Source organism: Lynx rufus, unplaced genomic scaffold (genome assembly GCF_022079265.1).
Source record: "Lynx rufus isolate CCGP_SWC_20201006 ecotype Redwood Valley unplaced genomic scaffold, mLynRuf1.p SCAF_25, whole genome shotgun sequence".
Lineage (NCBI taxonomy): Eukaryota > Metazoa > Chordata > Mammalia > Carnivora > Felidae > Lynx > Lynx rufus.
Window position 1 is genome coordinate 16296753 of NW_025814840.1, and position 14094 is coordinate 16310846.

The following is a 14094-nucleotide window of genomic DNA, read 5'->3' on the forward strand; positions in this document are numbered from 1 at the left end:
ACTTCTATTTATTTCAGGGTTTTTTTTTTTTAAGTTTGTTTATTTTGAGAGACAGCACGAGTAGGGGAGGGGCAGAGAGAGAGGGAGAGAGGGAATTCCAAGCAGGCCCCAGGCTGCCATCAGAGGGCCTGATGTGGGGCCCAAACTCACGAAGCCGCAAGATCACGACCTGAGCAGAAGCCAAGAGTCGACACTTAACCGACTGAGCCCCCCGGGCACCCCTATTTCAGGGTTTTTAATTATAAATTTTGTGTGTGAATTTTGTCAAACTCCTTTTTCAGCATCTATGGAAAAGGTCATTTGATTTTTTTCTCCCCTCAGTTCTAATAATATGTAGAATTAAATTAATGGATTTAAAGATATTTAACCATCCTTTCAATCCTGAAATAAGCCCTACCTGGTCATAATGTATTCTTGGAACTATTCCATGGGGTCATATATTTTTCTGGGAACAAACATAAAGAAGGGTTTTACTATGTGAACTTAACCATAACACTAAAATAAGTAAAAAGAAAAAAAAAGAATTAAATGATAATACACAATATTTTTCTCCTTTTATATAGTAGGCCTTTATAATTTTCCTGAAGATTACTTCTAGCGGCTCTTTAGCAGATAATTTCAGCCAGCCTCTTGAGCAACCTAGGATATGAATTATTGGGTCTTGCAGATTTGATGATAATAAATCTGAACAACTTTAAACAATACCCTTTCCTGATCCTGATTCAGTCTATGGAAGGAATACAGTTGTTTGTGGTACTACTTAGGTTACTGATATCCAAGGGGTTCTTTGGAATACTTCTGTATTTTCAGCTCCCCAACAATTTTTTTTTCCTTTTTAGTTAAAAAGTCTTTCCTTTTAATCTTTTCATGAGTCTAAAGCATAACCTTATGTATTTCTATTTTATTTTATATCTCTTGGAAAATGCATTTTAGGGGCGCCTGGGTGGCGCAGTCGGTTAAGCGTCCGACATCAGCCAGGTCACGATCTCGCGGTCCGTGAGTTCGAGCCCCGCGTCAGGCTCTGGGCTGATGGCTCGGAGCCTGGAGCCTGTTTCCGATTCTGTGTCTCCCTCTCTCTCTGCCCCTCCCCCGTTCATGCTCTGTCTCTCTCTGTCCCAAAAATAAATAAAAAACGTTGAAAAAAAAAATTAAAAAAAAAAAAAAAGAAAATGCATTTTAGTTTTCAATTTTGTTGTTATTTATGTTGGGTCTTTGGCTAGTTTCTTTCCTTCCCCCTCTCTCCTTCCTTTCTTATAAGCTATTACAGGAGATTATGTTATTTTTTTTCCAAATATTTATTTCCCCCTTTGCTGTATTGCCTACTGCTATAAGACTAGGGTGCCTCCCATGAGAAGGGTGTCCATCTCACCCAACTTCGGTTGGACTTGGCCATGTGATGCTCTTGGATCAATGACATGTAAGCAGAAGTGACATATTCCATGTTCGAACAGAAATTTTAAGAGTTGTTGCAAGTTTCATAACGTATACAGCTACCAAAGTGATACTGCCTCCATGGGAAAGCTTTTTATTTTTCCTAGTGATGCTGCTTTAATGCAAAGCATTTTTGAAACTTCTCTTTTGGAATTACCTCCAGAGTCCCTTTTGAAAATCTTTAAGAGAGTCAGAGCTTCATCTTTCTGACAGCACATTTACTCTTTGAGAACAACCTAAAGCCTATCACAGCCAAGGACATTGCAATGGGGAAGAGCATGAGTTTAGATCAAGGCACACCTGTATTCGAATCACAGCTCTGCCCTTTTGTTTCTGTGGCAGTTGACTCAGGGAGATCCTCTGTGAATGGGAACAATAATAGTGCTGAATATTTTTGGTAACTGGCATCCATTCCTACTCCCTTCTGCTCCCTTTACTAGATCACAGGAAAGAACGATATTTCCCAGGATATCTGATATGTCTCTGGTTGTGGGCACACAGATGTGTGTCAGGCTCTATGAGCCTCTGCAGGGGCCCCCAGGCCCCCCTCTGCCCTCACCCACCTTTGTGCTGATGGCTGACCATGACATTAGTGGAAATCTCTTGTAGTATCTTAATATGGCCTATAGCAGCCATTGCCTGATTCTCTGAACCGTAGTGGTGAACCTGAGAGCTGGTGGTGACCTTCCTTAACTTTTCTTCCGCTAGCCCTTCTAAACCCCAAACTGCTTAGAAACCTTCGCAGGGTTCTGTTCTTCTGATTGAACAACTGATCTGCCATGGGATTGCTGAATATATTAAATGAAATGATGTATTTAATATGCTTAAGATGTTGCCCCCAAATATTCCATAGGTATTACCATTGTTAAGAAGGTGACCGAAGGGAGGCGCCTGGGTGGCTCAGCTGGTTAAGCGTCCAACTCTTGACTTCGGCTCAGGTCATGATCTCGAGGTTCATGGGACTGAGCCCTGCATCAGGCTCCACACTGTCAGCGTGGAGCCCATTCGGGACTCTCTCTCTCTCTCCCTCTCTCTCTGCCCCTCCCTTTGCTCTTGTGTGCTTTCTCTCTTTCAAATTAAGCATTAAAAAAAACATTAAAAAGAAAGAAGATGACCGAGGGGCGCCTGGCTGGCTCAGTGGGAAGAGCATGTGACTCTTGACCTCGGGACTGTGAGCGCGAGCCCCATGTTGGGTGCAGAGATTACTTAAATAAATACAAAAAAAACTTTAAAAAATAATACAAATTTTAAAAAAGAAGCAGCTGATTAAATCTTTCCCTGTCACTGTCCACATTATTCTAGAAATGCCCTTTGCTCCAGACTCCTCTGTGATGTTCACATGCCAGCTCACAATCTCTTCTGTGTAACCATATGGTCAATACGATTCTGTGTTGCCATCGACTATCCCACTTGCATTGATCTGCCCTGTCAAACAAACTGTAGGTGCCTGTCTTACTTCGTTCAGAAACTGTAGACTGGACAGCTTAAACAATAAATATTTGTTTCTCACAGTGCTGGAGGCTAAAAAAAAAAAAATAGAGAAAAGACAAGAAAAAGAAGGCGGCGATCAAAATGGGAAAAACACCGTAAGTTGAAAAAAAAGTGGCTATCTGGGTGAAATTGGTATTCACGCATGGTGTAGAAATGGGATCCGAAGACAATTGTCAAAGCGGAATTAAGCTCACTAAAGTAAGACTGTCATCTCCTAGAAATCCTTCTTTTATTTATTTATTTATTTTTTAATTTTTTTTTTCAACGTTTATTTATTTTTGGGACAGAGAGAGACAGAGCATGAACGGGGGAGGGGCAGAGAGAGAGGGAGACACAGAATCAGAAACAGGCTCCAGGCTCTGAGCCATCAGCCCAGAGCCTGACGCGGGGCTCGAACTCACGGACCGCGAGATCGTGACCTGGCTGAAGTCGGACGCTTAACCGACTGCGCCACCCAGGCGCCCCTAGAAATCCTTCTTTTAAAGAATAATAGCCACTTGTATGGATGAGTTTTTCAATATTGGTTGTTACATAAGCCATTAATTTTTAATCATGCTTTGAAGTATTATGCTCAGAGGTCCCTTCTATGCTGGGGAATATATAGGCTGTGAACTAAGGGAAGAAAAGTGTTTCCTGCCACCACCATTGTTACCACTTTTCTTTTTAAAAAAAATTTTTTTTAACGTTTATTTATTTCTGAGACAGAGAGAGAGACAGAGCATGAGCAGGGGAGGGGCAGAGAGAGAGGGAGACACAGAAACTGAAACAGGCTCCAGGCTCTGAGCTGTCTGCACAGAGCCCGACGCGGGGCTCGAACTCACAGACTGCAAGATCATGACCTGAGCCGAAGTCAGACGCTTAACTGACTGAGCCACCCAGGTGCCCCAGTTACCACTTTTCTTCCTCCTCCTCCTCCACAAAGCCCGGGCACCGGGATGGACTGAACCGACCAGCATCTTCTTATATTTTCTGTGATTATTGCCTTTAGACTCAACACCACCAGACAAAACTCCAACCATCATTCGCACCTTGGGAGGGGGTTTACCTTATTCATATTTGATGTGGGTACTCAGCTTCCCTAGACAGCAAAGAAAGGGTTTCGGGAACAGAGTCGGCATCATTAAGGGCAGATTAGGCTATCATATATGTATCTATAAATATGGAGGAAGGCGGACCCAAAATAGAAGCTTTGAGAAAGCTGTGATCTTTTTGAAGATGGGCTCTGCTGTGAAGTACCCATTCAACTATTTATCAACAGTGGGGCGCTCATCGGCTCCTACTGTCTCCAGGATCGCCTGACATAATTTGGTCATGAAAATGACAAGCTGTGGATGTATTAGCTCTGCGTCTACCTACCGTGTCATTAACAGTTAGAAGAGAACAGGATTTGCCTATGCGTTGGCTTAAGGCTACATTATTTTAATCATAAGACAACATGAAAAGGGAAGAAGGGTGTTTTCCTTTTCTGTTAACATTACTCTTTTTGGATATCTGGATAGAGGGAATCCAATATATTTCTTTATATGGAGTGACCCATAAGATCAAGTCTCCTCATCTGCAGAAGATGGATAATAGTAACCACCTTGCAGGGCTACCAGGATTAAGATGATTTATATGAATTGCGTGAAAGGTCCCCGACCTTAAGTTCCCTAGCATCTACTACAAGGTATCTGCTGTTCATCACATCAAAACTCCTCCCCAAGGGTTGGTGATTATTGCAGACTCCCATGACTTCTCCTTTTCTCCTCTTGGATTTCTCTTTCCTTTAAATATTTCTCTATTGCTACTTAGTTTTACCTATTTCATGGCTTTAAATACCATCCATGTGACATGAGTCTCCAGTCCAATTCAAACTCATACTCTCTGCCTGGAATCTCCATCGGCATGTCTATAAAAATAATTTCAACTCAACGTGGACAAATTACTGGTAGCCTCTCCCCTTCCCAACACACACACACACACACACACACACACACACACACACCATTATCCTCTCTTTGCCAAAGCTTTCACTATATGAATAAATGACATTACCACTTGCTCAGGTCCAAAACCTGGGGCTCATATTTGATTGCTTTCCTTCTCTTGCACTCTTGACAAGTGAGCCTAAGTTAGATAAGTGAATACCAGCATTCAAGGTTAAGAGCACAGCCATGAGAAAAGCTATGCAAAAATAGATGGAAAGCTGAGAAATGGTGAATAACCTAGAGCAGTTGGAAGGAAGTATTTCAAGATGAGTCTGGAAGGATGGTTTGGTCACAGACAATGATGATCTTTGAATAAAAACTTTATTGTTGACCCACAGCTAATACCATCCTCAATGTGGAAAAACTGATAGCCTTTTTTCCCTATGATCAGGAACAAGACAGGGATGTCCCCTCTCACTATGGTTATTTAATATAGTACTTAAGTCTTAGCTTCAGCAGTCAGACAACAAAAAGAAATAAAAAGCATCCAAATCAGTAAGGAAGAAGTCAGACTTTCACTATTTGCAGACCAATGACACTCTATGTAGAAAACCTGCAAGACTCCACCAAAAAATTGCTAGAACCAATACACGAACTCAGCAGTTTCAGAATATAAAATCAATGTACAGAAATCAGTTGCATTTGTATACACCAGTGGCGAAGCAGCAGAAAAACAAATCATGGAATAAATCCCATTTGCAATTGCACCAAAACCAATTAGGCACTTAGGCATAAACCTAACCAAAGAGGTAAAGATCTGTATTCTTAAAACTATAGGACATTTATAAAAGAAATGGAAGACGGCACAAAGAAATGGAAAAGAATTCCACGCTCATGAATCAGAAGAACGACATTGTTAAAACATCTATACTATCCAAAGAAATGTACACACTTAAGACAATCCCCATCAAAATACCACCAGCATTTTTCACAGAGCTAGAACAAACAATCCTAACATTTGTATGGAACCATGAAAGATACCAAGTAGCCAAAGAAATCCTGAAAAAGAAAAACAAAACTGGAGGCATCACGATTCTGGATTTCAAGCTATATTATAAAGCTGTAGTCATCAAGACAGTATGGTACTCACACAAAAATGGACACACGGGTCAATGGAATAGAATAGAAAACCCAGAAATGCACCCACAACTATATTGTAACTGATCTTTGACAAAGGAGGAAAAAATATCCAATGGAAAAAAGACAGTCTCTTTAACAAACGATGTTGGGAAAACTGGATAGCAACATGTAGAAAAATGAAACTGGACCACTTTCTTACAGCATATAAATAAATAAATAAATTCAAAATTAAAAAAATTCAAAATGGATGAAAAACCCAAATGTGAGACAAGACACCATCAAAATCCTAGAGGAGAACGCAGGCAGCAACCTCTTCGACCTCAGCCCTAGCAACTTCTCACTATACACATCACCAGAGGCAAGGGAAACAAGGCAAAAATGAACTGTTGGGACCTCATCAAAATTAAAATCTTCTGTACAGCGAAGGAAACAATCAGCAAAACGGAAAGGCAGTCTACAGACTGGGAGAAGATATTTGCAAACGACAGATCTGATAAAGGGTTAGTATCCAAAATCTGTAAAAACTTAGCCATCGCAACACCCAAAAACCAAATAATCCAGTTAAGAAATGGGCAGAAGACAAAGAAGACGTCCAGATGGCCAACAGACACATGAAAAGATTCTCAACATCACTCCTCATCAGGGAATACAAATCAAAACTGTGATGAGATACCACCTCACACCTGTCAGAATGACTAACATTAACAACACAAGAAATAAGAGGTGTTGGCGAGGATGCCGAGAAAGGGGAACCCTCTTGCACTGTTGGTGGAAATACAAACTGGTGCAGCCACTCTGGAGAACAGTATAGAGGTTCCTCAAAAAGCTAAAAATAGAACTACCCTAGGACCCAGCAATTGCACTACTAGGTATTTACCCAAAGGAAACAAAAATACAGATTTGAAGGGGTACATGCACCCCGATATTTATAACAGCACTATCAACAGCAGCCAAGCTATTTAGAGAGCCCAAATGTCCATTCACTGACGAATGGATAAAGATGTGGTATGTGTAAACATATATAATGGAATATTACTCAGCCATCAAAAAGAATGGCATTGTGCCATTTGCAACAATGTGGATGGAGGTAGAGTGTATTATGCTAAGCAAAATAAGTCAGGAAGAGAAAGAGAAATACCATATGATTTCACTCATATGTGGAATTTAAGACACAAAACAGATGAACATGTGAAGTGGAGAAAGAGAGGGAAGCAAATCATGAGCGACTTAAAGATAGAGAATAAACTGAGGGTTGATGGAGAGAGGTGGATGGCAGATGGGTTAGATGGGTGATTGGTATTAAGGAAGGCATCTGTTATGATGAGCACTGGATGTTGTAAGTAATTTGTGTAAGTAATTGGTGAGTCACTGAATTCTACTTCTGAAACCAACATTGCACTGAATGTTAACTAGTTAGAATTTAAATAAAAATTTGGAAGAAAAAAAAAAAAACTTCGGGCAACCGCAAATCATCGAGGGATTTTGAGCCTGTTCTGCGTTGGTATAGGAAAATAGCTTTGACCGTGGATTTAAATTGCGAGAAATTGGAGAAAGAAAAACAGAAACCTGTAGCAATAGTTCAAGTGTGGCCAGAATCTGAACTAGACAGAGAATGAAAGAGATATAAAAACTCTCAATGCTAAAAGCAGAAAGACTTTTCTTTTTTTTTTTTTTTTCAACGTTTATTTATTTTTGGGACAGAGAGAGACAGAGCATGAACGGGGGAGGGGCAGAGAGAGAGGGAGACACAGAATCGGAAACGGGCTCCAGGCTCTGAGCCATCAGCCCAGAGCCCGACGCGGGGCTCGAACTCACGGACCGCGAGATCGTGACCTGGCTGAAGTCGGACGCTTAACCGACTGCGCCACCCAGGCGCCCCCAGAAAGACTTTTCTGATGGGACATGGAATGAGGAAGAAGTAGGAACATAAAGCAATTGTGAACCTTCCAGTCAGTGTCTCTTAGAAGATGGAAGAGCCGGGGCGCCTGGGTGGCTCAGTCAGTTGAGCGTCCGGCTTCGGCTCAGGTCATGATCTCGCGGTCTGTGAGTTCGAGCTCCGCGTCGGGCTCTGTGCTGACAGCTCAGAGCCTGGAGCCCTTCGGATTCTGTGTCTCCCTCTCTCTGACCCTCCCCCGTTCATGCTCTGTCTCTGTCTCAAAAATAAATAAACGTTAAAAAAAAATTAAAAGAAGATCAAAGTGCCAGATTCCAGGGTAAAGAACAGCTGAATGGTAGGTAGATTTTTAGAAGGAAAAAAAAAATGAAGTTGGTTTTTTAGTTTGAGATGCCTAAAATGTAGTGATAGAAATGTCCAGCAGAATTCAAAGCTCAGAAAAGAGGGCAAAACCAGAGAATGATTTGAGCGTACTGTCCCATAAACAACTTTGAATTTGGAGCCTCACCTAGTACCTAAGGTGCTAGGTGCACGATAAATATTGTAATCGAATCTTCTGCCTTTGGGAACAATCACTATAAAGACGATGTTGAAATTGTTGGAGCGGATGAACATGCCCAGGAGGAAAGGAGATTGGAGGACAGGACCTTGAGGTATCCCTCTTCTAAGCCCGAGAGAGAGAACAATCACGCAAGAAGACTGATGTTAGGATGAGACCACAGGGGAATGTAGTGTCATGGAACCCCAGAGAGAAGGGAGGTTCAACGAGAAAGAGATTTGCTTCAACACTGGACACTGTTGCCAAAATGTAGAGTAGAACAAGCCCAGAGAGAATGCCGTTGGATTTGGCAGATCATGTTCAAGATCTTCAATGGAGTGATGGGACCAGGAGCCACAGCACAGGGGCTAAGAAGTGAGGGTATGACATGAGATCACAGTGATACAGAGATATCCTGTAGTGCTGAGTCCTGGAAAATATCTTAGATATCTCCCCAGTGCAGCTTTATAGTTCTCTGGTAGTTACATGGGCATTAATAAATCTTTCAGTCCTTCTGTCCATGCATATAATCGTTTGTTATGAGCATGTGAAATATGCCCAGTTGTGACAGTTCTATTCAGCTTTCCATCATGGTTCCAAACTAAAGCGTAAATTTTACCCCAACAACACTGTGTGGCTGTCCCAGGGGAATCATGTATCTGCCCCAAGAAACGTCTGGGGCAGGATGGAATAAAAGCTTCCACTCTGTGTGCCTTTATAAACGTTGCTCCTAATTTAGAAAGCCTTTCGGTAGCTCAAGAAAATTCTTTACGTCCTCTAGGGGAGAGAGGGATCTCTTCATGATTGAGGAAAAAAACATCACGGTAAAGTGAGTCGTCGTCTCTTGATAACAAAGCGAAAAATAAGAACTAAGCAGGTTGCGAGAGATTCTAGTAATCTTCTTAGAGGCTATGATTTCAGATTTGCCAGAACCATCATAAATGAAAAGATGATTTAACAAGAAAGAGGTTTAACCACAGGGAAAGGGAGAGTGGGGATGGGGGGGGGGGGCGGGGAGAGCCGGGAAAGGTTTCTTTGTTGGCTCCTATCCTGCCCAGCTGAGACATTTGCAATTCTCTATGAGGCGACCCCAATTTCACCCTAGGGACACCTGCTTTAGGTCAATCCTCCCACCGGCCTGTCCCTGTCTGCCTTTGGACTTCTTCCCTGGACTCCTGGCATAGCCTAGACCCTGAGCAGGGGGGACCAGCCAGGCCTGATGCCTCCACACTTTCTCTGCCTGCCCCCCGCCCCGCTCACTGCTTGCCAGGGGGGCACAAACATAAAAGTGCACCGGAACACCAAACCAACGATTTCACTGCGATTTTGTGTCGACTGGCAGGAAACTCCTCCTCACAGCTGAGACAGGCCCACGGTGCACCTGTCTCATTATGTGAGAGGACGCAGAATCCTCCTAGCAGAACACAACCAGATGCCCTTAGTTCAAACCTCTCAGAGTTAAGCAGCTCCCAGGTAATTGCCTGCTTCTGGGGCCAGGATGAGGCGCCCTTGTACAGTTGTCCTTAAAACTCAAAACCCGCGCTTAACGAGGCACCACTTGGCACATGCCCTCTGCGTTTCTGAATTTGTCTGGAAAGTAATCCTTCAGCGATCGTTTTCTGTCCCCGCCACCGCACAGCGGTCTGCTTCATTTTCCTTTTTCCTCCGAGGCTGCGACCTGTCATTTGCCTTCCGCTGGCCCCGTGCACACTTTCTGTCTCTTCCCGGATTCTGCAAGAGCGCCTTGTTTCACTGTCCCCTTGGCATCTTCCACATCTTCCTCATGCGACAAGTGCTTTTACCCACAGGGTCGTGCATCATCAATTTCCCTCCGGTTCTCTGGTTCCTCTATAAAGCGGTTCTTACTCATGCTACTTGTAAAGGAGGGAACTCTCTGGGCCGACACAAAGCATCAGAAGCTACCATCCGGGTGAAGAGAGGCGTGGGGTTTTTATTGCCTGAAGCCTCCCAGGAAAGCCAAGCGACGACGTCTCCGTTCCCAGTGTCCCCAGCTGTGAGGTTGTCACAGATGTTACGGTCCTGCTGAGAGCTGGTGCCCCCACCGAAGGCGAAGGCGGAGATGAATGCCAGCTTCACTGTTGGTAAATGAAGAGGGTGCTTTAGAATCACGGGGAGTTCACCCGGGAGCTCTCAAGTAATCAGAAACTGCCACTTTTCCTTTCTTCCCTAAAGAGGAAATGCAAATAAATGAGGTGAGGAAAAGAGATTAAAACAACAAAAGCACCCAGTGAGAAGGATTGGTAAAAGTGAGGACAAAGGGCCATCAAAGTTGGGTACAGGTAAAAAGACACCTTGAATCAAGCAGGTAAAAAGACACTGTGAATCAAGCCTGCGTGGCTCAGTCGGTTAAGTGTCTGACGTTTGATTTCATGATCAAGTCATGATCTCGTGGTTTGTGGGATCGAGCCCGCACCAGGCTCTGTGCTCACAGCACAGAGTCTGCTTGGGATGCTCTCTCCCTCTCTCTCTCTCTCTCTGCACCCCCCCTGCTCATGTTTTCTCTCTCAAAATAAATAAGTAAACTTAAAAAAAAAAAAGAATGCATCTTTGGGAAGGAGATCAGATTCTGTGGTAACCTACAGGGGTCTAGAATCTTCATTCTCACGTCACTCAGGGGCTGAGGACATGAGATGGGTGGGGGCCAGGCTGGGGAGGGAGAGCTCTGGCTAAGGTCATCCAAAGCCAAGCTCAGGTTGACGTGCAATTCTGCATATTGCAAGACGATGCCTTAGAAAAGACCCTTGCTAGGCTGAGTAGATGAAGTCAAAGTAATCCAGAGCACTTTCTAGTTCAAACTTTCATATTCTTCTTAGTGAGAGCACCACGGGGTCTGGCGGGGGAGGGTGGCCAGAGCCACAAATTGGAGACCCTGTTTTTTTTAAGTTTATTTATTTTGAGAGAGAGAGAGAGAGAGAGAGAACAAGCACTCGGTTTGGGAGAGGGGCAGAGAGGGAGAGAGAGAATCCCAAACAGACTGTGCTGACCGCATGAAGCCCGCCGGGAGGCTGCAATGCTCGAACCCATGAACCCTGAGATCATGACTTGATCTGAAATCAAGAGTCTGGTGGCCAAATGATAGGGTTTTGGAGTGGTGTTAGGAGTCTGAAGCCCACGACCAAGGAACAATTCTTGAGATATCTTGGGGGCAAAAAGGTGACTTTATTAAAGTATGGGGACAGGACCCGTGGGTAGGAAGAGCTGCCCCTGGACTGGGATTGTGGGGACTGACTTGTTATATATACTTGGGAGTCGGGGGTGGGGTGGGGAGGGGGAGGGAAAGTCAAGGAGAAGTTTCCAAAGGATTTTCATATGCTAAAGAAGACTCCCAGGATACTGGAGGCCTAGCTATTGTCAGGCTAAGGTTGGTTTTCCCTCTAGCAAAGCATTAAGACAGTAGCGAGTTCCTGGAGAAACGCTATACTGCACCTGCCTCAACTATTTGTCAATAGTTTATTTGCAGGTTATAAAAACATTTCATTTTACCTGCATTTCCTTCTGCCTCTGTTTCCCACCTGGAGGCTTAACCTACTGAGCCCCCCAGGCGCCCTGGAAACCTTCTTTTTTATACTAACAACTCCCCCCCTCCATACCCCACGCCAAGTACATCCCAGAATGTACTTCAGGACGGGCACAGTGGTCTGGCCTGGGTTGTGCTCCCTCTTTGGCTGATTCTATTCACTCCCCATTGGAGAAAATGCTCCTCACTTTTAAATGCCTGTATATGTGGCTTTACTTTTGAAAAATCTTTGGGTAGACCAGCTGGAGCGGCTTCGGAAAAGCTCAGTGCCATATAGCTGCAGACAGAGTCCACACTGCTCATTTTAAATGGCACATATTGCCCAACAGTGACTTGCCTGATGCGGTTACCGTGGACACATTCTTGCTGGCAGGGAACGCCACAAAATCCATTACGCCAATCAATGCCGGGCTGCACGTAGCGTTGCCTGTTACTTTCGCTTCACTCCCCAGCGCAAACTTCATTTCAACTGTGGCACGCTTTCTTACCTTTTCTTGTCCCCTCACTCCTGGGAATTGTTCCTACGGGCATAATTCAAGGGCAAGAAAAAGCTACCCGCACGAAGATGTCATTGCAGCTGTCTCTAGAATGGCAAAATACTAGAAAGATTTAATACCCCGTTACACAGGAATATCTAAGTTATGGTAGATCGATTTGAGAGACTATTATATAGCAATAAATACAATGACGATAACGATTATGTAGCAAAATGGGAAATGCCATATTAAACATAAGAAGTGGAATAAAAATATGCTGGCTATAGTTTTTTTTCTTTTTTTGTATATACATAGAGACTGGAAAAATAAAGATAGTGGGCTACGCATGAATTTTTTTAAATAATGTCTTTTAAATGTTGTTTTTACAGGGCCGCCTGGGTGGCTCAGTCCGGTAAGTAGCTGCTTTGGATTCTGTCTCCCTCTCTCTCTGCCTCTCCCCTGCTTGCACTGTGTCTCTTTCTCAAAATAGTAAATAAACACTGAAAAAAATTTAATGTTGTTTTCACCAATAAAAATCATACAGGAAATAGAAAATAATAAATACTTGTTTGCTCAATATTAGCTGAACTATTATTGTGTCTCCGTGCATGTGTCTGTGTGTGTGTGTGTGTGTGTGTGCCTGCACAGATGTGTATACGTGTACATGTGTGTCTGCATGTGTGTGTATGGTCTAATCATTTATTTAGTAGATTTAAAACCAGGGTCCTAGGAATCAACACTCAACCCATTTTCATTACTTTTGCTGGATGATTTTCACTAACCTTTTTAACACCTCTAGTTGTAAATTCATCTGTTTATAGGAAGAACAATTTTTATAGGAGTTCAGTAAGTGTTTCATGGGCACTGGGAAGAGGTCCAACTCCCGTGACAGACATGAGCTTTGTTTCTAGTAGACGCTTTTCAAACTCTTGAGGAAGGGTGCTATAGTGTCAAGAACTTCTTTCGTGTTCCTGGAATAGGAAGGGAAGAAAAGGTGTTCTCCGAACTGTCCTTCATTGCGGTGTCTGTCAGAACTTCCTTTCTAGGGTAGGAAAGTGCGTGTGATAGGTATACTCAAAAGCATACCTGTTGAAACAAAACACTAATGGAATGAGTAGGTCCCCCTAAGGGACAAGAAGGGACAGATGTGACTGTGTTTTCCCACTCCCCACTCTGCCCGCACAACCAGCCTACAGGGCTCTTTGGTCTACTATTCCGAGGAAGAGGCTTTACCGAATTCCCTCACCTAGGATGAGAACTGAGGTCCCAAACGGGACCGAAGTTTTCGTACTAAACTACTGAACGTCGATAGGTGCTCAAGAAAGTGCCAAAACACATCCATTTCTTTCAGGTGATAATATCATAGCAGCACCTGGGTGGCTCAGTCGGTTAAGCAGCGGACTTTGGCTCAGGTCATGATCTCACTGCTCGTTGGTTTGAGCCCTGCGCCCAGCTCTGTTCTGACAGCTGGGAGCCTGGAGCCTGCTTCGGATTCTGTGTCTCCCTCTCTCTCTGCCGCTCCCCCACTTGCTCGCACGAGCGTGCATGTGCACTCTCTCTCTCTCTCTGTCTCTCAAAAATAAACATTAACAAAATTTTTTAAGGATGATAATAATTACAATGATCACGGCAATTACTTGCCTTCAAGTCATTCAATCATAATATGTCATAGTTGTCTT